The sequence below is a fragment of the Prunus avium genome, chromosome 6, assembly GCF_965620075.1.
Source record: "Prunus avium chromosome 6, drPruAviu1.hap1.1, whole genome shotgun sequence".
Taxonomy (NCBI): Eukaryota; Viridiplantae; Streptophyta; class Magnoliopsida; order Rosales; family Rosaceae; genus Prunus; species Prunus avium.
This window is the reverse complement of record NC_142289.1, coordinates 16297463-16322729: the sequence shown is the minus strand read 5'-3', so window position 1 is coordinate 16322729 and position 25267 is coordinate 16297463. Positions and strand designations below refer to the sequence as shown.

The 25267-nt window shown below is 39.7% G+C and overlaps 1 non-coding gene across 1 annotated transcript; it reads left to right on the top strand.

The window, feature by feature from the left end:
* Positions 1-22773: 22773 nt before the first annotated feature.
* Positions 22774-22880, top strand: LOC148293791 (small nucleolar RNA R71). The gene has a single exon (XR_015836964.1). It is a non-coding gene; the product is annotated as a small nucleolar RNA R71 (small nucleolar RNA).
* The last annotated feature ends 2387 nt before the right edge of the window (positions 22881-25267 follow it).

Sequence of the window (25267 nt, the reverse complement as noted above, 5' to 3'; positions counted from 1 at the left end):
AAATATGGTGGGAGTAGTCATTTGGGTAAGTTTGAGTGAAATCCGATCTCTAGAACTACCCAATACACCAACCCCCCCAATTAGGAACGAACTGCCTTTGAACTTGAATTGTCCAATTTCTCACACCTATTGATTTCGGATCGAGCCCAAAACTTGGGAAACATCATAATATGGTGGGAGTAGTCATTTGGTTAGTTTTGAGTGAAATCCGATCTCTAGAACTATGGAATAAACCAACCACTCCGATTAGGAACGAACTGCCTTTGAACATAAATTGTCCAATTTCTTACACCTATTGATTTTGGATCGAGCGCAAGACTTGGGCAACATCATAATATGGTGGGAGGAGTCATTTGGATAAGTTTGAGTGAAATCCAATCTCAAGAACTAACCAAAACACCAACCACTCCAATTAGGAACGAACTGCCTTTGAACTTGAATTGTCCAATTTCTTACACCTATTAATTTCGGATCGAGCCCCAAACTTGGGCAACATCACAATATGGTGGGTGGAGTCATTTGGTTAGTTTTGAGTGAAATCCGATCTCTAGAACTATGGAATACACCAACAAATCTGGTTAGGAACGAACTGCCTTAGAACATAAATTGTCCAATTTCTTAAACCTATTGATTTTGGATCGAGCCCAAAACTTGGGCAACATCATAATATGGTGGGAGGAGTCATTTGGTGTGTTTGGAGAGAAATCCGATCTCTAGAACTATGGAATACACCAACCACTCCGATTAGGAACGAACTGCCGTTGAACATAAATTGTCCAATTTCTTACACCTATTGATTTCGGATCGATCCCAAAACTTGGGCAACATCATAATATGGTGGAAGGAGTCATTTGGTTAAGTTTGAGTGAAATCCAATATTTAGAACTACCCAAAACACCAACCACTGCAAGTAGGACCGAATTGCCTTTGAACTTGAATTGTCCAATTTCTTACACCTATTGATTTCGGATCGAGCCCAAAAGTTGGGCAACATCATAATATGGTGGGAGGAGTCTTTTGGTTAACTTTGAGTGAAATCCGATCTCTAGAACTACCCAAAACACCAACCACTCCAATTAGGAACGAACTGCCTTTGAACTTGAATTGTCCAATTTCTTACACCTATGGATTTCGGATCGAGCCGAAAACTTGGGCAACATCAAAATATGGTGGGAGGAGTCATTTGGTTAAGTTTGAGTGAAATCCGATCTCTAGAACTACCCAATACACCAACCCCCCCAATTAGGAACGAACTGCCTTTGAACTTGAATTGTCCAATTTCTTACACCTATTGATTTCGGATCGAGCCCAAAACTTGGGCAACAACATAATATGGTGGGAGGAGTCATTTGGTTAGTTTTGAGTGAAATCCGATCTCTAGAACTATGGAATAAACCAACCACTCCGATTAGGAACGAACTGCCTTTGAACTTAAATTATCCAATTTCTTACACCTATTGATTTCGGATCGAGCCCAAAACTTGGGCAACATCATAATATGGTGGGAGGAGTCATTTGGTGTGTTTTGAGAGAAATCCGATCTCTAGAACTATGGAATACACCAACCACTCCGATTGGGAACGAACTGCCGTTGAACATAAATTGTCCAATTTCTGACACCTATTGATTTCGGATCGAACCCAAAACTTGGGCAACATCATATTATGGTGGGAGGAGTCATTTGGTTAAGTTTGAGTGAAATCCAATCTCTAGAACTACCCAAAACACCAACCACTCCAATTAGGAACGAATTGCCTTTGAACTTGAATTGTCCAATTTCTTACACCTATTGATTTCGGATCAAGGCCAAAAGTTGGGCAACATCGTAATATGGTGGGAGGAGTCTTTTGGTTAACTTTGAGTGAAATCCGATCTCTAGAACTACCCAAAACACCATCCACTCCAATTAGGAACGAACTGCCTTTGAACTTGAATTGTCCAATTTCTTACACCTATTGATTTCGGATCAAGCCCAAAACTAGGGCAACAACATAATATGGTGGGAGGAGTCATTTTGTTAGTTTTGAGTGAAATCCGATCTCTAGAACTATGGAATACACCAACCACTCCGGTTAGGAACGAACTGCCTTTGAAATTGAATTGTCCAATTTCTTACACCTACTGATTTCGGATCGAGCCCAAAACTAGGGCAACATCATAATATGGTGGGACGAGTCATTTGGTTAGTTTTGATTGAAATCCGATCTCTAGAACTGTGGAATACACCAACCACTCCGATTTGGAACGAACTGCCTTTGAACATAAATTGTCCAGTTTCTTACACCTATTGATTTTGGATCAAGCCCAAAACTTGGGCAACATCATAATACGGTGGGAGGAGTCATTTGCTTTAGTTTGAGTGAAATCTGATCTCTAGAACTACCCAAAACACGAACCACTCCAATTCGGAATGAACTGCCTTTGAACTTGAATTGTCCAATTTCTTAAACCTATGGATTTCAGATCGAGCCCAAAACTTGGGCAACATCACTATATGGTGGGAGGAGTCATTTGGTTAAGTTTGAGTGAAATCCGATCTCCAGAACTGCCCAATACGCGAACCCACCCAATTAGGAACGAACTGCCTTTGAACATGAATTGTCCAATTTCTTACACCTATTGATTTCGGATCGACCCCAAAACTTGGGCAACGTCATAATATGGTCGGAGGAGTCATTTGGTTAAGTTTGAGTGAAATCCGATCTCCGAAACTGACCAATACACCAACCCACCCAATTAGGAACGAACTGCCTTTGAACTTGAATTGTGCAATTTCTTACACCTATTGATTTCGGATCGAGCCCAAAACTTGGGCAACATCATAATATGGTGGGTGGATTCATTTGCTTAGTTTGGTGTGAAATCCGATCTCTAAAACTATGGAGTACACCAACCACTCCGATTAGGAACGAACTGCCTTTGAACAAGAATTGTCCAGTTTCTTACACCTATTGATTTCGGATCGAGCCCAAAACTTGCTTAACATCAGAATATGGTGGGTGGAGTCATTGGGTAATGTTTGAGTGAAATCCAATCTCTAGAACTACCCAAAACACCTACCACTCCAATTAGGAACGAACTGCCTTTGAACTTGAATTGTCCAATTTCTTACACCTATTGATTTCGGATCGAGGCCAAAACTTGGCCAACATCAGAATATGGTGAGAGTAGTCATTTGGGTAGTTTTGAGTGAAATCCGATCTCTAGAACTTTGGAATACACCAACCACTCCAATTAGGAACGAACTGCCTTTGAAGTTGAATTGTCCAATTTCTTATCCCTATTGATTTCGGATCGAGCCCAAAACTTGGGCAACATCACTATATGGTGGGAAGAGTCATTTGGTTAAGTTTGAGTGAAATCCGATTTCCAGAACTGCCCAATACACCAACCCACCCAATTAGGAACGAACTGCCTTTGAACATGAATTGTCCAATTTCTTACACCTATTGATTTCGGATCGAGCCCAAAACTTGGGCAACATCATAATAAGGTGGGAGGAGTCTTTTGCTATGTTTTGAGTGAAATATGATCTCTAGAACTATGGAATACACCAACCACTCCGATTAGGAACGAACTGCCTATGAACATAAATTGTCGAATTTCTTACACCTGTTGATTTCGGATCGAGCCCAAAACTTGGGCAACATCATAATATGGTGGGAGGAGTGATTTGGTTATGTTTGAGTGAAATCCAATCTCCAGAACTACCCAAAACACCTACCACTCCAATTAGGAACGAACTGCCGTTGAACTTGAACTGTCCAATTTCTTACACCTATTGATTTCGGATCGAGCCCAAAACTTGGGCAACATCATAATATGGTGGGAGGAGTCATTTGGTTAAGTTTGAGCGAAATCCAATCTCTAGAACTACCCAAAACACCAACCACTCCAATTAGGAACGAACTGCCTTTGAACTTGAATTGTCCAATTTATTACACCTATTGATTTCGGATCGAGCCCAAAACTTGGGCAACATCGTAATATGGGGAGAGGTGTCATTTGGTGTGTTTTGAGTGAAATCCGATCTCTAGAACTATGGAATATACCAACCACACCGATTAGGAAAGAACTGCCTTTGAACATAAATTGTCGAATTTCTTACACCTATTGATTTCGGATCGATCCCAAAACTTGGGCAACATCATAATATGGTGGGAGGAGTCATTTGGTTAAGTTGGAGAGAAATCCAATCTCTAGAGCTACCCAAAACACCAACCACTCCAATTAGGAACGAACTGCCCTTGAACTTCAATTGTCCAATTTCTTACACCTATTGATTTCGGATCGAGCCCAAAACTTGGGCAACATCATAAAATGGTGGGAGCAGTCGTTTGGTTAAGTTTGAGTGAAATCTGATCTCTAGAACTACCCAGAATACCAACCTATCCAATTTGGAACGAACTGCCTTCGAAATTGAACAGTCCAATTTCTTACACCTATTGATTTTGGATCGAGCCCAAAACTTGGGCAACATCCTAATACGGTGGAAGGAATCATTTGGCTAAGTTTCAGTGAAATCCGATCTCTAGAACTACCCAAAACACCAACCACACCAATTAGGAACGAACTGCCTTTGAACATGAATTGTCCAATTTCTTACACCTATTGATTTCGAATCAAGCCCAAAACTTGGGCGACATCATAATACGGTGGGGGGAGTCATTTGGTTAAGTTTGAGTGAAATCCGATCTTTAGAACTACCAAAGACACCAACCACCCCAATTAGGAACGAACTACCTTTGAACTTAAAATTGTCCAATTTCTTACACCTATTGATTTCGTATCGAGCCCAAAACTTGGGTAACATCATAATATGGTGGGAGGAGTCATTTGGTTAGTTTTAAGTGAAATCCGATCTATAAAACTATGGAATACAATAACCACTCCGATTACGAACGAACTGCCTTTGAACAAGAATTGTCCAGTTTCTTACACCTATTGATTTCGGATCGAGCCCAAAACGTGGGCAACATCATAATATGGTGGGAGGAGTCATTTGGTTATGTTTGAGTGAAATCCAATCTCTAGAACTACCCAAAACACCTAGCACTCCAATTAGGAACTAACTGCAGTTGAAATTGAATTGTCCAATTTCTTACACCTATTGATATCGGATCGAGCCCAAAACTTGGGCAACGTCACAATAGGGTGGGAGGAGTCATTTGGGTAGTTTTGAGTGAAATCCGATCTCTAGAACTATGGAATACACCAACCACTCCAATTGGGAACGAACTTCCTTTGAACATGAATTGTCCAATTTCTTACACCTATTGATTTCGGATCGAGCCCAAAACTTGGGCATTATCATTATATGGTGGGAGGAGTCATTTGGTTAAGTTTGAGTGAAATCCGAACTCTAGAACTACCCAATACACCAACCCACCCAATTAGGAACGAACTGCCTTTGAACATGAATTGTCCAATTTCTTACACCTATTGATTTCGGATCGAGCCCAAAACTTGGGCAACATCATAATATGGTGGGAGGAGTCATGTGGTTATTTTGGGTGAAATCCGATCTCTAAAACTATGGAATACACCAACCACTCCGATTAGGAACGAACTGCCTTTGAACAAGAATTGTCCAGTTTCTCACACCTATTGATTTCGGAACGAGCCCAAAACTTGGGCAACATCATAATATGGTGGGAGGAGTCATTTGGTTAAGTTTGAGTGAAATCCGATCTCTGGAACTACCCAAAACACCAACCACTCCATTAGGAACGAACTGCCCTTGAACTTGAATTGTCCAATTTCTTACACCTATTGATTTCGGATCGAGCCCAAAACTTGGGCAACATCATAATATGGTGGGAGGAGTCATTTGGTTATTTTTGAGTGAAATCCGATCTCGAAAACTATGGAATACACCAACCACTCTGATTAGGAGCGAACTGCGTTTGAACATAAATTGTCCAATGTCTTACACCTATTGATTTCGGATCGAGCCCAAAACTTTAACAACATCCTAATATGGTGGGAGGAGTCATTTGGTTAAGTTTGAGTGAAATCCGATCTCTAGAACTACCCAAAACACCAACCACTCCATTAGGAACGAACTGCCCTTGAACTTGAATTGTCCAATTTCTTACACCTATTGATTTCGGATCGAGCCCAAAACTTGGGCAACATCATAATATGGTGGGAGGAGTCATTTGGTTAGTTTTGACTTAAATCTGATTTCTAAAACTATGGAATACACCAACCACTCTGATTAGGAGCGAACTGCGTTTGAACATAAATTGTCCAATGTCTTACACCTATTGGTTTCGGATCGAGCCCAAAACTTTGGCAACATCAAAATATGGTGGGAGGAGTCATTTGGTTAAGTTCGAGTGAAATCCGATCTCTAGAACAACCTAAAACACCAACCACTCCAATTAAGAAGGAACTTCCATTGAACTTGAATTGTCCAATTTCTTACACCTATTGATTTCGGATCGAGCCCAAAACTTGGGCAACATCACAATATGGTGGGAGGAGTCATTTGGTTAAGTTTGAGTGAAATCCGATCTCTAGAACTACCCAAACCACCAACCACTCCAATTAGGAACGAACTGACTTTGAACTTGAATTGTCCAATTTCTTACACCTATCGATTTCGGATCGAGCCCAAAACTTGGGCAACATCATAATATGGTGGGAGGAGTCATTTGGTTAAGTTTGAGTGAAATCCGATCTCTAGAACTGTGGAATACACCAACCACTCCGATTAGGAACGAACTACCTTTGAACATAAATTGTCCAATTTCTTACACCTATTGATTTCGGATCGAGCCCAAAACTTGGGCAACATCACAATATGGTGGGAGGAGTCATTTGGTTAAGTTTGAGTGAAATCCGATCTCTAGAACTACCCAATCCACCAACCAATCATATTAGGAAGGAACTGCCTTTGATCTTGAATTGTCCAATTTCTTACACCTACTGATGTCGGATCGAGCCCAAAACTTGGGCAACAGTATAATATGGTGGGAGGACTCATTTGGTTAAGTCTGAGTGAAATCCAATCTCTAGAACTACCCAATACACCAACCAATCCAATTAGGAACGAACTGCCTTTGATCTTGAATTGTCCAATTTCTTACACCAATTGATTTCGGATCGAGCCCAAAACTTGGGCAACATCATAATACGGTGGGAGGAGTCATTTGGTTAATTTTGAGTGAAATCCGATATCTAGAGCCACCCAAAACACCAACCACTCCAATTCGGAACGAACTGCCCTTGAACTTGAATTGTCCAATTTCTTACACCTATTGACTTCGGATCGAGCCCAAATCTTGGGCAACATCATAATATGGGGGGAGGAGTCATTTGGTTAGTTTTGACTTAAATCTGATCTCTAGAACAATGGAATACACCAACCACTCCGATTAGGAACGAACTGCTTTCGAACATGAATTGTCCAATTTCTTACAGCTATTGATTTCGGATCGTGCCCAAAACTTGGGCAGCATCATAATGTGGTGGGAAGAGTCATTTGATTAAGTTTGAGTGAAATCCGATCTCTAGAACTACCATATACACCAACCACCCCAATTAGGAACGAACTGCCCTTGAACTTGAATTGTCCAATTTCTTACACCTATTGATTTCGGATCGAGCCCAAAACTTGGAAAACATCATAATATGGTGGGAGGAGTCATTTGGTTAGTTTTGAGTGAAATCCGATCTCTAGAACTATGGAATACACCAACCACTCCGATTAGCAACAAACTGCCTTTGAACATAAATTGTCCAATTTCTTAAAACTATTGATTTTGGATCGGTCCCAAAACTTGGGCAACATCATAATATGGTGGGAGGAGTCATTTGGTTAAGTTGGACTGAAATACGATTTCTAGAACTACCCAAAACACCAACCACTCCAATTAGGAACGAACTGCCGATTTCGAATCGAGCACAAAACTTGGGCAACATCATAATATGGTGGGAGGAGTCATTTGGTTAAGTTTGAGTGAAATCCGATCAATAGAACTACCCAAAACACCAACCACTCCAATTAGGATCGAACTGCCTTTGATCTTGAGTTGTCCAATTTCTTACACCTATTGATTTCGGATCGAGCCCAAAACTTAGGCAACATCATAATATGGTGGGAGGAGTCATTTGGTTAAGTTTGAGTGAAATCCGATCTCTAGAACTTCCCAAAACACCAACCAATCCAATCAGGAACAAACTTCCTTTGAACTTGAATTGTCCAATTTCTTACACCTATTGATTTCGGATCGACCCCAAAACAGGGGCAACAACATAATATGGTGGGAGGAGTCATTTGGTTAAGTTTGAGTGAAATCCGATCTCTAGAACTTCCCAAAACACCAACCAATCCAATCAGGAACAAACTTCCTTTGAACTTGAATTGTCCAATTTCTTACACCTATTGATTTCGGATCGACCCCAAAACAGGGGCAACAACATAATATGGTGGGAGGAGTCATTTGCTTAAGTTTGAGTGAAATCCGAACCCTAGAACTACCCAAAAAACCAACCACTCCAATTAGGAACGAACTGCCTTTGAACTTGAGGTGAACAATTTCTTACACCTACTGATTTCGGATTCAGCCCAAAACTTGGGCAACATCATAATATGGTGGGAGGAGTCATTTGGTTAGTTTTGAGTGAAATCTTATCTCTAGAACTGTGGAATACACCAACCACTCCGATTAGGAACGAACTGCCTCTGAACACAAATTGTCCAATTTCCTACACCTACTAATTTCGGATCGATCCCAAAACTTGGGCAACATAATAATATGGTGGGAGGAGTCATTTGGTTAGTTTTGAGTGAAATCCAATCTCTAGAACTGCCCAAAACACCAACCACTCCAATTAGGAACGTACTGCCTTTGAACTTGAATTGTCCAATTTCTTACACCAATTGATTTCGGATCGAGCCCAAAACTTGGGCTGCATCATAACATGGTGGGAGGAGTCATTTGGTTAATTTTGAGAGAAATCCGATCTCTAGAACTATGGAATACACCAAGCACTTCGATTAGGAACGAACAGCCTTCCACATAAATTGTCCCATTTCTTACACCTATTGATTTCGGATCGAGCCCAAAACTTGGGCACCATCGTAATACGGCGGGAGGAGTCATTTGGTTAGTTTTGAGTGAGATCTGATCTCTAGACCTACGGAATACACCAACCACTCGAACTTGGAACGAACTGCCTTCGAACTTGAATTGTCCAATTTCTTACACCAATTGATTTCGGATAGAGCCCAGAACTTGGGCAACATCATAATATGGTGGGATGAGTCATTTGGATGAGTTTGAGTGAAATCCGATCTCTAGAACTACCCAAAACAATAAACACACCAATTAGGAACGAACTGCCTTTGAACTTGAATTGTCCAATTTCTTACAACTATTGATTTCGGATCGAGCCCAAAACTTGGGCAACATCATACTATGGTGGGATGAGTCATTTGGTTAAGTTTGAGTGAAATCCGATCTCTAGAACTGACCAAAACACCAACCACTCCAATTAGGAACGAACTGCCTATGAACTTGAATTGTCCAATTTCTTACCCCTATTGATTTCGGATCGAGCCCAAAACTTGGGCAACATCATAATATGGTGGGACGAGTCATTTGGTTAGTTTTGAGTGAAATCCGATCTCTAGAACTGTGGAATACACCAACCACTCCGATTAGGAAAGAACTGCCTTTGAACTTGAATTGTCCAATTTTTTACAACTATTGATTTCAGATCGAGCCCAAAACTTGGGCAACAACATAATATGGAGGGAGCAGTGATCGGTTCATAATTGTATATTATTTCTTACCCTTCTAGCTTATGATTTGGTTATGTTTTTGAGTTAAACTTGTGTTTTTAATCCTTTTTGTGTTTATCTTTCAGTTAATTGAGCTTTAGGTAACAATGATGGCTTTGGAGAACATAATTCATGCAATTCAAGCATGTTAAGGCCTAATTTGGATGAATTGATGAAGAGCTTAAAGACAAATTCATTATGGCTACAGCCCCCTGCCAGTCCAGTTCCGTAGCTCATATTGCAAGCTTTGTTTCAGCAACCTACATAGCTCGGATGAGGCCACATTCTTCATAAAAGTTGCTCCACTTGGTGTGTACTATAACATATCCAAATTTCAGCCCCATTGGATAAATCTGGAGTCCGTTACCTAGCAAACACAGAACCATGCTCAGGATGGATCTTATCAGCGCGGAAAATGAGTTAGCAATTTGTTTCGGCCTTAACTTCTTCCTCCGACCTTGGATTGGCCCAAATAACATATGGCTGGAAAGAAGACATTCTGAACTTCAATTTAGAGTGCTTAAAGTCCTAATTTGATTAAGAGAAGCCCAAGTTGTAAGCCCTTGAAGTTGCTGGTCATGCTGACCTCAGCATGTGCTGGTTGGATGCTTGGTCATGGTGAGCTAGGTATGAGCTATCATTTCTGGTTGGAAGCTTGGTCATAGTGACATGAAGATGAGCTAGGGCTGCTGGTGGGATTTAGTGGTGAAGTGCATCACCCATTTCAGATTTTCTAATACAAGTGCATCAACCATTTCAGATTTTATAATTCAAGTGTTGTATGCATTAGTCTTATTGAATTCTGATTTTCACTTCCCCTAGGCCTATAAATAGGGAAGTTCTCTAAGCTTGTAATAACACCCCAAGGGGGGGGGGAGCTCTCAAACACTTCTCTAGAGCTCCCTTCCCTTCTCTCCCTCAAATTCTCTTAGTTTCCCTTTGTAGTTCTCAATTGTTGTAATAAGATCATTCTATTAAATTTTCTTTGTACTAAATATCAAACACTTTTCCTTTATCTTCTTCTAAATTCTTCAAATACTCTCTTCTCCAAACACTTCCCAAACACTTCTCCCATTTCCTTCATCAAATTCTCTAAAGCTTTCAAACACATGTTCTTCCAAAATCCTCAAAGTTCTCAAACATCTCTCTACTTCCCTTCTCTTCCAAAAGTCTCCATGTCTCAAACACTTCACAAACACATTTCTCTTCCTTCCCTAAAGTTCTCAAATTCTCCAAGTTCACAAACATCCTCCAAGTTCTCAAACACTCTCTTCCAAATTCCCCATGTCTTAAACACATTCCCTTCCAAAATCCTCAAAGCTCTCAAACACATGTTCTTCCAAAATTCTCTAAAGTTCCCAAACACTTTCTTCTCCCTCCTCAAAGTTCTCAAACACTTCCTTTCTTCCTCAAAGTTCTCTTAGTTTCCTTAATGTTTTCTTAGTTGTAATTTATTTTTCTTTGTTATGTAAATTCTTTTCTTAAGTTTTCAAGTTGAATTAGTTTCCAAGTTTCAATTATGGTTTTTGTTCTTATTCATTATGCTTATAAGTTAATATGCTAGTTTGAATGATTGATCACCATTTAGGCTTGCATGTTAGCTATCTTGGTTTGAATTAAGAGTATACACCATGCTTTAATTCGAATTGAACTATGAATAGGAAGAGTATGTATGGACATTCGACAACAGGGATTAGATACATACTTGGTTGTTTAAAATGTTCTTCTATGCTTAATGGGTTCCTAATGCTTAATTTTAGGTTAGACAACAAATGATCAAATTAGGGAATTAGGAACACAAGGTTATGACCACACACCATGGCTTAATCATACTTTAGCTAGAATCAATCCATTAATCTAAATTGAACTTGGGAACTTATTTGCTTGAGTTACTTATTTCTTTCTTCCTTGTTTTATGTTCTTTGTTTTTGTTTCTATTTTGTGTAGGGAAACTAAATTGGATCATTCAATCACCAATCCCTGTGGAATCGACCTCGCACTTACATATGCTATACTACCAACGGTTCGTGCACTTGCGAGTATCACAAGTTGAGGATGCAGCTGAATCCATTTTGGTGCAGCTGTATCGACACAACAAGCAGTCATTTGGTTAAGTTTGGGTGAAATCCGACCTGTAGAACTACCCAAAACACCAATCACTCCAATTAGGAACGAACTGCCTTTGAACTTGAATTGTCCAATTTCTTACAACTATTGATTTTGGATCAACCCCAAAACTTGGGCAACATCATAACATGGTGGGAGCAGTCGTTTGGTTAAGTTTGAGTGAAATCCAAACTGTAGAACTACCAAAAACACCAACCACTCCAATTAGGAACGAACTGCCTTTGAACATGAATTATCCAATTTCTTGCACCTATTGATTTCGGATCGAGCCCAAAACTTGGGCAACATCATAACATGGTGGGAGCAGTCGTTTGGTTAAGTTTGAGTGAAATCCAAACTGTAGAACTACAAAAAACACCAACCACTCCGATTAGGAACGAACTACCTTTGAACATAAATTGTCCCATTTCTTAAACCTATTGATTTCGGATCGAGCCCAAAACTTGGGCAACATTATAATATGGTGGGAGGAGTCATTTGGTTGAGTTTGAGTGAAATCCGATCTCTAGAACTACCCAAAACACCAACCACTCCAATTAGGAACGAACTGCCTTTGAACTTGAATTGTCCAATTTCTTACCCCTATTGATTTCGGATCGAGCCAAAAACTTGGGCAACATCATAATATGGTGGGATGAGTCATTTGGTTAAGTTTGAGTGAAATCCGATCTCTATAACTAACCAAAACACCAACCAGTCCAATTAGGAACGAACTGCCTTTGAACTTGAATTGTCCATTTTCTTACCCCTATTGATTTCGGATCGAGCCCAAAACATGGGCAACATCATAATATGGTGGGACGAGTCATTTGGTTAGTTTTGAGTGAAATCCGATCTCTAGAACTGTGGAATACACCAACCACTCCGATTAGGAACGAACTGCCTTTGAACTTAAATTGTCCAATTTCTTACACCTATTGATTTCGTATAGAGAGCAAAACCTGGGCAATATCATAATATTGTGGGAGGAGTCATTTGGTGAAGTTTGAGTGAAATCCGACCTCTAGAACTACCCAAAACACCAACCACTCCAATTAGGAACGAACTGCCTTTGAACATGAATTGTCCAATTTCTTGCACCTATTGATTTCGGATAGAGCTCAAAACTTGTTCAACATCATAATATGGTGGGAGGAGTCATTTGGTTAGTTTTGAGTGAAATCCGATCTCTTGAACTATGGAATACACCAACCACTCCGAATAGGAACGAACTGCCTTAGAAGATAAATTGTCCAATTTCTTACACCTATTGATTTCGGATCAAGCCCAAAACTTGGGCAACATCATAATATGGAGGGAGGAGTCATTTGGTTAAGTTTGAGTGAAATCCGTTCTCTAGAACTACCCAAAACACCAACCACACTAATTAGGAACGAACTGCCTTTGAACTTGCATTGTCCGATTTCTTACACCTATTGATTTCGGATCAAGCCCACAACTTGGGCAACATCATAATATGGTTGAAGGAGTCATTTGGTTAAGTTTGAGTGAAATCCGATCCCTAGAACTACCCAAAACACCAACCACTCCAATTAGGAACGAACTGCCTTTGAACTTGAATTGTCCAATTTCTTACCCCTATTGATTTCGGATCAAGCCCAAAACTTGGGCAACATCATAATATGGTGGGAGGAGTCATTTGGTAAGTTTTGAGTGAAATCCGACCTCTAGAACTATGGAATACACCAACCACTACGATTAGGAACGAACTGCCTTTGAACATAAATTGTCCAATTTCTTACACCTATTGATTTCGAATCGAGCACAAAACTTGGGCAACATCATAATATGGTGGGAGGAGTCATTTGGTTAGTTTTGAGTGAAATCCGATCCCTAGAACTACCTGTTGTTAATTATTATGTTAACTCGCAATTGTACGGGGCAATTAGTAATATAGCAAGACAAGTACGAGGTCGTACCCACGAAGACTGAGAAGTTCAAATTAGTTATGTACGTAGATTACCGAATTCAAGAAGTTAGGAAGTTAAGTCTAAAACAGAAATTAAAGTGAGAGTGATTATGATTGTGAAAGGAAGTGAGCAAACTGAAATTGCAAATGAAAGCAAATAAACAAGTGTAACAAAGAGTGGTTTTAAGAGTTGGAAAACAGATTTGGAGACTAGGGCATTCGAATCACCATAACAATTCAATTCTAGGTTATATGGAGTCAAGTAACAAGTCTAATTCAGATTCAAAGATTGATTCTAGCTAAAGTATGATTAGGCCATGGTGTTTGGTCCTAACCTTGTGTTCCTAATTCCCTAATTTGATCATTTGTTGTCTAACCTAAAATTAAGCATTAGGAACCCATTAAGCATAGAAGAACAATTTAAACAACCAAGCATGTATCTAATCCCTGTTGTCGAATGTCCATACATACTCTTCCTATTCATAGTTCAATTCGAATTAAAGCATGGTGTCTACTCTTAATTCAAACCAAGATAGTTAACAAACAAGTTCTAATGGTGATCAATCATTCAAACAAGCATGTTAACTTATAAGCATAATGAATAAGAACATGAATCATGAATCAAACTTGAAACTCCAAACTTATAAACCCAGAATATTCATGTTAGGTTACATCGAAGCCCTAGTTATGGATTTAGCTACTCATAATGGAAAAGAAACTAAAATAGAAATGGGAAAACATAATGAATGCCATAAGAGTAGAAAAACCCTTTTCTGAAGTTCTTGTAGTGTCCAATGCTTCTCCAAGAGCTTCTCCACGTCTAGAAGGATGTATGAAGGATATGGAGGTGATTTGAGATGAGCTTGAGTGAGTGGTGATGGCTGAGAAAGAGGAAATTCGTAGGGAAATGGAAGGGAGGTTTTCTGGAGCTGTTTTGGTGATTTTGGGGCAGTTTAGAGTATTGGGTTGATTGCTTGAGTGTTTGGGGTTGTGGGAATGTATGAGGATGATTTCTGGATGATGGAAGTGTGGAGGATGGCTGAAGTGAATTTTGTAGCTTGAAGACTCCTCTATTTATAGGGCTAAGAGGGAGGAACATCATGATGAAATCCAACACCACCATTCCTCATTTAATACAACCCATAACTCCCACTTCATCTTGTCTATGTTAGTGTGGTTGGAATCAATCCCATCCCATACTTCTTTTGCTGCACCTCAAGCTTTCTTCACATGGGATCAAAGGTGATCAATTGTGGCTGCCTTTTGCTGCCAACCCATGTGGTCTTCTTTTGGTTGTTGAACAAATACGAGTCTTCTGAACCAGACTTGGTGTAGGAAGGCCAGAGGTTTCAAAACTTATCCAATGGGGCTCAAATTTGGATATGGTATAGTAGACACCCATTGGAACAACTTCTATGAAGAAAGTATTCCCATCGGAGCAGTAGAAGTATGCGTTTTGGGCCTTACAATTTGGCTGCCGAACAGAGACTGGAATTGACTTCATTTCATTTATGCTTTACATGCATGCACATGCTTTCTCAATAATAACTCCAGCATGTACCAACTTGATCCTTTAGACTTTCATAGCTGGAATGCCTCCCCACTTCACTCATTATGTTGGATCCAAAGTCAGTTGCAGCATGGGTGAGGCACATGGAGGCACATGACAAAGCTGGCAGCTGCAAATCCTCCTGAGCAGGGTTGAGTGTTGGGCGGGCTGAGCACTCCACAAATGTCCAATTGGGCTGAAATTTGGATATGTTGTACTAGACACCCATTGGAACAAGTTTCATGAAGATCTTCACCTCATCCAAGCCCCATAGCATGCTGATCCAAGGCCAAGAAGCTGACCTACGAAATTGGGCTGGAAAGGAGTTGTAGCCAAAATGTGTTTGTCTTCAAGCCCTTCTTCCATTCACCCAAATCAAGCCTTAACATGCATGGATTGCATCATTTCCTATCCAAAGTCATCATTGTTACCTAAATGTCAATTAACTGAAAGATAAACACAAAAAGGATTAAAAGCACAAGTTTAACTCAAACACATAACCAAATCATAAGCTAGAATGGTACAAAATGATATACAATTATGAACCGATCAAATACCCCCAAACCTAGATTTTGCTAGTCCTCGAGCAAAACAACACAAAACAAAGTTAAAAACAACAAGTTAACTAAACCACTTTCGTAGGTAACTCGATTGCATTGAGCGTATGCAACAAGCCTTTAAACCTCTAGGCATCCCTAGTAGGAGGAGTTGTGTCTCCTGAGGGTTTAACAGAAACGATACCCACAAACGCATTACTAACTCTACAAAACAAAGTGGTTAGTAAAACTTGAAATCAACTAATGAGAACGAAAGAAAACTTTAGTCATACCTCCAACACCGTAGAGTTGCCAAGATAGGTGATCAATCAGTGTGTAATGTGGAAGCTATAGCTCAAAGGCACACGGTTTCAAAGCAAGCACACTCAAACCTTGAATAAAGAACATGCTTCGACTCTAATTCTCACAGATAACACTCAATCACTCAGAACCAATGGTTTTATTCTCTTAAACAAGCTTAAGTGAGTATATGAAATAGAAGCACAATATTTGGTTAGATCTCATGAAGGGAATCAAATACTAAGAATAGAGATACACACATACCTACCATCACCCATGAATACATCCTCAAAGATCAGCTAGGTCTTTCACAAGGTTTGTAATGAAAGGTAAGGTTAGGGGAAATGGAAGAATTGGAAGGAAAAACAGGTAACTTAAGAACATACCAAGGTTGCATTCTTCATTGATCTGCAAGGTAGCATTGACTTATAATGGCATGGCTGCAAACTTCATGGTACCACCTGGCATAGACTTTATTTATTTATTTATTTATTTATTTTTTTTTTTTTTTTACACTTAGATCAAATCGAAACACTTTCATCTTCGTTGATTTGATCTGCATCTTCATTAACTTCATTGCACAGAATCACACCATCTTTCATTTAGGCACATGGCAGCAACTTCCTTGCTTCAAACTTTATCTTGGCACACCTTGGTATATTTTTAAGCTATAGGGTATGGCTACAATAGGTGAAGTATCTCAGATTGAGATACAAAGGTAGGGAAATGATGAGGGTGATAGAAGAAAAGGCTTTAAGTGTTTGGCTTCAAGAGGGTTGATGGAACACACATATAGGTAGGGTGAAAAGAAAGCACATCGAATGGTTATGCACACATAGCCTAGCATCACTTCAATGAGTTCATTCATGAATGAGAGCAAGCACATGATATCTGCAAAAGAGAATCATCCTTAGTATTCAATCAAAATGGAATAATGAGATCATTTAGAGTGAAATGAAGAAAATAAATTGGGATGAGAAATAGAAACACTTTAAACCCTCTCAAGAAAGCAATTGGGCTCAAAATAGCTCACTAGGGTAGTCTCCACTATTCTCCTTCGAGAATTTGAGCATGGTACTTTAGCCACCAGAATTCTAGGAGCCAAAGCTTTGTGAAGTGCAAAATTCTGATATGAAAACCTCAATGGCAGCTCCATAGCATCGATTGTATGACATTAAAAAAAAAAAAAAAAAAAATTAGTGACAAATGAACGAAAATTGAAAACACAAATGAATGAAATTTGAAAACCTTCCCCCCAGACCTGAATTGAACATTGTCCTCAATGTTAAAGCAAAGTAAAGATGATTGAGAACAAGTAAATGATAAAGGGAAAAGTTAAGAAAAAGTTTAGAAGAAAAAAAAAAAAAATATATATATATATATATATATATACAAGCAACTCACGGATGACCAGTTAAGGGCCTCAGAAAACACAGCCAGGGGATCCGGGAAGGTTGGAGGGGTCACAATGGTCCCGCTTAAAACCCAAACTTCTTAGACACCGAAGGTGTCGCCTAAAGAACTCCTAGACACTGTATTGACGGAGGTGCTCACTGGGGTTACCCAAAGTTAGCTCATATGAAAAAAAATTATTTAAAGAAACAGAAACTTAAAATGACTAAAATAAAAACAAAACAAGTAAAGAGAAAGGATAGAAATGCTCCCCCTTGATGCGATTAGGTCGATTGCTACCAAGCACCTTCTTCTTGAACACATGGGTTGCCTCCCAAGAAGCGCCTTAGTTACTGTCTTGGCAAGACATTATGTGATCAACTAAGTTGATGGTACAAAGGGAAGTTGATCCACCACATGGCCTGTTTGAATGCCAGCTGAGATTCCCTCATAGAATGGCTTTAAACGTTGTCCATTTACTTTGAAAGTTGAGCCGTCTTTAGGGTTTTGAATCTCCACAGCTCCATAGGGAGAAACATTGACCACGGTGAATGGGCCTTGCCATCTAGACTTCAATTTTCCTGGAAAGAGACGCAATCGTGAGTTAAACAAAAGAACTGACATACCTTTGGAGAACTCTTTCCGTTGAATGTTTCTGTCATGGTAACTCTTGGTTCGTTCTTTGTAAAGCTTTGCATTCTCATAAGACTCATGTCTAATTTCTTCCAATTCATTGAGCTGAAACTTTCTTGCATGGCCTGCCTTGTCTAGATCAAAATTTAACTTCTTGATGGCCCAAAAAGCATTGTGTTCAAGCTCCATTGGCAGGTGACAAGCTTTCCCAAACACAAGACGATAAGGGCTCATCCCAATGGGAGTCTTATATGCAGTCCTATAAGCCCGTAATGAATCATTGAGCTTGGCTGCCCAATCTTTCCTTGTATTGTTCACCACCTTCTCCAGGATGTGCTTAATTTCTCTATTGCTTATTTCCACTTGACCAGAAGTTTGCGGATGATATGGTGTAGAGACTCGATGGGTGATGTTGTACTTCTTCATGAGTGCTTCGAATGGCTTGTTACAGAAGTGGCTGCCTCCATCACTAATGACAGCCCTTGGAGTACCAAACCTTGTGAAAATATTATCCTTCAAGAACTTGAGCACCACCTTATGATCATTGGTTTTGGTGGCTATGGCTTCCACCCATTTAGACACATAATCAACAGCAACAAGTATGTAAGTACAACCAAAGGAAGATGGGAATGGTCCCATGAAATCAATACCCCACACATCGAAGAGCTCCACAACAAGTATGCTATTCAATGGCATTTCATTCCTGCGACTTATGTTCCCCATCCTTTGACACCTATCACACTTAACACAAAAATTAAACGCATCTTTGAATAGAGTGGGCCAAAAGAAACCAGATTGGAGAATTTTAAGTGCTGTTTTCTTAGCTCCAAAGTGACCTCCACAAGCCAATTCGTGGCTATGCCTAAGTATGCTTTCTTGCTCTTCTTCTGGAACACATCTTCTGATGAGTTGATCCGGGCAATGCTTGAATAAGAAAGGTTCATCCCAGACATAATGTTTCACCATGGAAAAGAACTTCTTCTTGTCCTGAGAAGTTAGATCATTTCTAAGAACACCACAAGCAAGATAATTAACAAAATCAGCATACCATGGTTCTTTGACTTGGGCAGCATATAGTTGTTCATCAGGGAAAGTCTCATTCAAGGGTAGCACAGCTTCTCCTTTTTCTTCAACCACAATTCTGCTCAAATGATCAGCTACCACATTCTCACATCCCTTCTTGTCTCGAATTTCCAAATCGAACTCTTGCAGCAAGAGAATCCATCTAATTAAGCGTGGTTTTGCGTCCTTCTTAGTGAGCAAGTATCTAAGAGCTGCATGGTCAGAATAAACAATTACTTTAGAACCAACAAGATAAGAACGAAATTTTTCTAAAGCAAAAACCACAGCAAGGAACTCCTTCTCTGTTGTGGAGTAGTTGATTTGAGCATCATTCAAGGTCCGGCTAGCATAATGAATCACATGGGGGAGCTTGTTCTTCTTTTGACCTAAAACTGCACCAATAGCAAAGTCAGAGGCATCACACATTATTTCAAATGGTAAAGACCAATCTGGAGCTATGATAATAGGGGCTGAAGTTAGCTCCCTCTTCAAGGTAGTAAAGGCTTCCATGCAAGCTTCATTAAACTCAAAAACAGCATCCTTAGCAAGGAGATTACACAATGGCCTTGTAATGCTTGAGAAATTTTTGATGAACCTTCTATAGAATCCAGCATGACCTAGAAAGCTTCTAATTCCTTTCACAGAGGTAGGGGGTGGCAGATTTGAGATGAGATCGATCTTGGCTTTATCCACTTCAATTCCCTTGCTTGAAATCACATGGCCTAGCACAATGCCTTGTCTCACCATGAAGTGACACTTCTCCCAATTCAAAATCAGGTTTGTTTCCTGGCATCTTTTAAGCACTAGAGACAAGTGGTGAAGACAATTATCAAAAGAGGAACCAAAAACTGAAAAATCATCCATAAATACCTCAATGAATCGTTCCACCATATCTGAAAAGATAGACATCATGCATCTTTGGAAAGTTGCTGGGGCATTGCACAAACCGAATGGCATCCTTCTATAAGCAAACGTACCAAATGGGCATGTGAATGTGGTTTTCTCTTGGTCTTCCGGAGCAATGGGAATTTGATTATAACCTGAAAAACCATCAAGAAAACAATAGTAAGCATGGCCAGATAAACGTTCAAGCATTTGATCAATAAAAGGCAAGGGGAAATGATCTTTTCTAGTGGATGTGTTCAACTTCCTGTAATCAATACAAACTCTCCAACCAGTGATAGTTCGTGTAGGAACTATCTCATTCTTCTCATTCTTCACAACAGTGATTCCGGACTTCTTCGGAACAACTTGTACAGGGCTCACCCACTTAGAATCTGAAATTGGGTAGATGATTCCTACATCGAGTAGCTTTAAAACTTCAGCTCTAACCACCTCTTTCATGTTGGGATTTAGCCTCCTTTGGGCATCACGGGATGGTTTGCTGTCTTCTTCCATTAGAATCCGGTGCATGCACATGCTTGGACTAATTCCTTTGATGTCTGCTATGGTCCACCCAATGGCTGTTTTATGCTCTTTTAGAACCTTAATTAAGCTCTCTTCTTCATGTGAGGTGAGACCTGCAGCAATTATAACAGGGAGAGTTTCGTTAGCACCCAAATAAGTATATTTAAGATGATTGGGCAGTGGTTTAAGTTCTAGCTTTGGTGGGGTGATAATGGATGGCTCCAATTTCGTGGATGATGGTCCAAGAGGCTCGAGTGGTGGCCTAAAGGATGGTGGGTATGGTTGAAACACTTCTAAGGCAGCCACCACTTCTTGGAACTCCGGTTCACAAAGATCTTCCTCTTCTTGTGTTAAGACAGCTTCTAGAGCATCATTAAACTTTCTCTGCAAAATTTTGGAAGAAACCTCATGATCCACAACATCAATTGAAAAGCAAGAATCAAGAGAGATAGAAGGTTGAGATAGAGCATTAAGCATTTTAAATTCAACAGTTTCACCCAGAACAGTCATGGAAAGGGTGCTATCTTTCACTTTGATAACTGTGTCTGCAGTGGCCATGAATGGCCTGCCTAGGAGAATGCGATCAACATGATCTCCATTTGGATTGTCTTCCATGTCCATCACTACAAAATCAGCAGGGAGAATTAGTGTATTAACTTGAACTAAAATATCTTCTACAATACCTTTTGGATATTTTATAGAATGATCAGCTAGTTCAAGTCGTATTGAAGTCTTCTTCATCCCTTCTAAGCCAAGCTTTTGATACAATGAATATGGCATTAGGTTGACACTTGCTCCCAAGTCCAACATGGCTCTTCCAACCTTATTGCCTCCAATGTTAATGGGAATGTCAAAGCTGCCAGGATCAACTAGTTTTGGTGGAAGCTTCCTTTGCAACACAGCACTTACATTCTGGTCAAGCTTTACATCTTCATTTGGAGCGAAATTGAGCTTGTGAGTTTTCAAGTCCTTGATGAACTTTCCATTTGCAGGAATCTGTTCAATAACATCAAGCAAAGGCAAATTGATATTAACTTTACTCAAAATATCATAAATCTCTTTAAAAGCCTTATCTTGCTTTGCTTTCTTAAGACGGCCTGGAAATGGAATCGGTGGAACATATGGAGCGGGTGGCACGTATCTATCTTCTTGAAGATGTGGTGGCACAAATTTGTCATCTCTCTTATGCAATTGGAATTGTTTGGATTCCTGAGAATCTGATTTGGCATTAGGAGCAGATTGAGAAGTTTTGAGATGTTCCCCTTCTGTAGCCGTGGTCTCCTCCTCTTCATCTTCTACAATCACAACATCATTTGAAAGATTAGAATCAACTTTACTATCAATGATCTTACCTGATCTGAGCACATGAATGGCCTTGGCTTCTTGGTTCTTTGGATTGATCTCGATTTGGCTTGGCCATTTCCCAGGTGCTCTTTGAGTTATTTCAGCAGCTAATTGGCCTATTTGAACTTCCAATTTGGTAATGGCAGCTTGTGTAGTTTGCTGGAAATTGGATTGGTTGATTGCCATCTGCTTAACTATATCCTCCAATGATGATGTTTGTTGTGGCTTTTGGAATGAAGGGGGATTGGCTTGATTCTGAGTATTCCTCCATGAAAAGTTTGGATGATTCCTCCAACCTGGATTATAACTTTGAGAGTATGGATCATTTCTTGGACCTTGGTTGTAGGAATTTACCAACTTAGCTTGCTCTTGCACAAATTCTGGATATCCAGCCCCAAGTGGACAAGCTATGGTAGCATGGTCAGGAGTTTCGCAAATACTACACACTTCTTTCGGAGGGCTTCTTGAGTTTAATGCAAGAAGAGCATCTAGCTTTTGTTCCAGTTTTGAAATCTGCACACTAGAAGCATCATTAGAACCACTAATAACACGTTTACCTCTTGTATCCGTATGTTGGGTCTCCATTGCTATCTCCTCAAAGAGTTCGTATGTTTCTTCTGGTGTTTTGGTTTTAAAAGAACCACCTGCAAAATTGGTGACTATATTATGACTAGAAGGGGTTAGTCCTTTATAAAACATACGCATTTGAAGCTTCAATGGAATCCCATGATGAGGACATTGGTTGAGCAGCCCATTGAATCTCTCCCATGCTTCACAAAACGATTCATCATCTTGCTGTGCAAATAACAAGATCTTATCCCTAAGCATGTCGGTCTTTTGCGTGGAGAAGTATTTCTCCAAGAACTTCTTTTGAATGGCAGCCCATGTAGTGAGTGAACCAGGCTTTAAAGAATTCAACCAATATTTCGCCTTATCCTTCAAAGTGTATGGAAACACTCTCATTCGAAGTTGATCTTCTGTCACACCTGTCAAGGGAAAAGAACTCACAACATTAAAAATATCCTTTATATGAGTTAATGGATCTTCATTAGGTAAACCATAAAAGGAAGGCAGCATATTAAGATGAGAAGATTTAAGCTCATAATTTCGAGCTACAGTGGGCAGCAAAATGCTTGAAGGAGATGCTGGAATTGTTGGGATATCAAGTTCTCCCATGAACTCATTGGCAGCTATCTCTTCTTCTTCTTCTTGGTCTGAACTTGCTTCCGAATTTGAAGGTGAAGAACCAGGAAGTTCAGTGTGGAGAGCAATACTTGTAAATGTGGCAAGAGCTTGCTCTTTTGCAGTTGACAACTCTCTTTCTAGACGATTATGAACTTCAGAGATCACCCGATTGGGTTGCAACGATGGTCCTGTGTTCAAAGATCTGGAGCGTTGGAACGAAGACCTCACTTGTTCAAGGAACGGTCTTTTAGACATAAACTACCTGAAACAAAAAATTAGATTAATTAGAAACACTAAAAAAATAGGGTAACCCTGGGCACATAACCAGGGAAGAACTTTCGTTCAGTCCCCGGCAACGGCGCCAAAATTTGTTGTTAATTATTATGTTAACTCGCAATTGTACGGGGCAATTAGTAATATAGCAAGACAAGTACGAGGTCGTACCCACGAAGACTGAGAAGTTCAAATTAGTTATGTACGTAGATTACCGAGTTCAAGAAGTTAGGAAGTTAAGTCTAAAACAGAAATTAAAGTGAGAGTGATTATGATTGTGAAAGGAAGTGAGCAAACTGAAATTGCAAATGAAAGCAAATAAACAAGTGTAACAAAGAGTGGTTTTAAGAGTTGGAAAACAGATTTGGAGACTAGGGCATTCGAATCACCATAACAATTCAATTCTGGGTTATATGGAGTCAAGTAACAAGTCTAATTCAGATTCAAAGATTGATTCTAGCTAAAGTATGATTAGGCCATGGTGTTTGGTCCTAACCTTGTGTTCCTAATTCCCTAATTTGATCATTTGTTGTCTAACCTAAAATAAAGCATTAGGAACCCATTAAGCATAGAAGAACAATTTAAACAACCAAGCATGTATCTAATCCCTGTTGTCGAATGTCCATACATACTCTTCCTATTCATAGTTCAATTCGAATTAAAGCATGGTGTCTACTCTTAATTCAAACCAAGATAGTTAACAAACAAGTTCTAATGGTGATCAATCATTCAAACAAGCATGTTAACTTATAAGCATAATGAATAAGAACATGAATCATGAATCAAACTTGAAACTCCAAACTTATAAACCCAGAATATTCATGTTAGGTTACATCGAAGCCCTAGTTATGGATTTAGCTACTCATAATGGAAAAGAAACTAAAATAGAAATGGGAAAACATAATGAATGCCATAAGAGTAGAAAAACCCTTTTCTGAAGTTCTTGTAGTGTCCAATGCTTCTCCAAGAGCTTCTCCACGTCTAGAAGGATGTATGAAGGATATGGAGGTGATTTGAGATGAGCTTGAGTGAGTGGTGATGGCTTAGAAAGAGGAAATTCGTAGGGAAATGGAAGGGAGGTTTTCTGGAGCTGTTTTGGTGATTTTGGGGCAGTTTAGAGTATTGGGTTGATTGCTTGAGTGTTTGGGGTTGTGGGAATGTATGAGGATGATTTCTGGATGATGGAAGTGTGGAGGATGGCTGAAGTGAATTTTGTAGCTTGAAGACTCCTCTATTTATAGGGCTAAGAGGGAGGAACATCATGATGAAATCCAACACCACCATTCCTCATTTAATACAACCCATAACTCCCACTTCATCTTGTCTATGTTAGTGTGGTTGGAATCAATCCCATCCCATACTTCTTTTGCTGCACCTCAAGCTTTCTTCACATGGGATCAAAGGTGATCAATTGTGGCTGCCTTTTGCTGCCAACCCATGTGGTCTTCTTTTGGTTGTTGAACAAATACGAGTCTTCTGAACCAGACTTGGTGTAGGAAGGCCAGAGGTTTCAAAACTTATCCAATGGGGCTCAAATTTGGATATGTTATAGTAGACACCCATTGGAACAACCTCTATGAAGAAAGTATTCCCATCGGAGCAGTAGAAGTATGCGTTTTGGGTCTTACAATTTGGCTGCCGAACAGAGACTGGAATTGACTTCATTTCATTTAGGCTTTACATGCATGCACATGCTTTCTCAATAATAACTCCAGCATGTACCAACTTGATCCTTTAGACTTTCATAGCTGGAATGC